Below are 721 nucleotides of genomic sequence, written 5' to 3'. Positions count from 1 at the left end.
CACATGACGTGGCAGACCTCTCCTGACCCGCCCGCTGCTCCCCTCAGCAGTGTAATTCCTCCATCTGCCTGTTCTGCTCCCCACTCTGTTTCTGGTGAATCCTTTCACCAGCCCTGCACCTCTGGCTATACCCCATTTCTGTATGCATAAATAAATCTTTAAAAATTTTTTTTTACTTAGGTAATTGATATTCAACCTTTGTTCTTTTTGACATATATACTTTATACAGCTATAAATTTAATTCCAACTATATCTTTAGTTGTATCTCATAAGTTTTTATATGTCATATTTTTGTTGCTGCTCATTTCAAAATATCTCCCTATTTTCATTAGCCTATGGGTAATTGAAAAGTATTCTATTTAGCTTCCAAACACTAGACATTTTCTAGTTATATTTTGAAACTAATTTTTAGCTTAATTCCCCAATATCAGAGGAATTCTCTGTATGAATTCATTCCCTTGAAATGTTTTGAAGCTGTTTAATAGATAAATATAGGCTTCATTTTGATTGTTTCATGTGTACTTCAAAAGAATACGCATTTTGTGCTTACTCAAATATTTTATATCCTTTTCCATATCTAAATCCTTTCTGATTATTTGTAACCTATTAGTTACTCATAGGGCTAGGCTTTTAAATCTCTCCAAATTTTTGAGGATTTATCTATTTCTCCCTCTAGCCTTTGCTCCAGGTTCAAGGGAATATAGACCCACTTCCCAAAGAA

The sequence above is a fragment of the Condylura cristata genome, unplaced genomic scaffold, assembly GCF_000260355.1.
Source record: "Condylura cristata isolate star-nosed mole 26May11 unplaced genomic scaffold, ConCri1.0 scaffold00020, whole genome shotgun sequence".
NCBI classification, from domain to species: Eukaryota; Metazoa; Chordata; class Mammalia; order Eulipotyphla; family Talpidae; genus Condylura; species Condylura cristata.
This window is presented reverse-complemented; position numbering follows the sequence as displayed.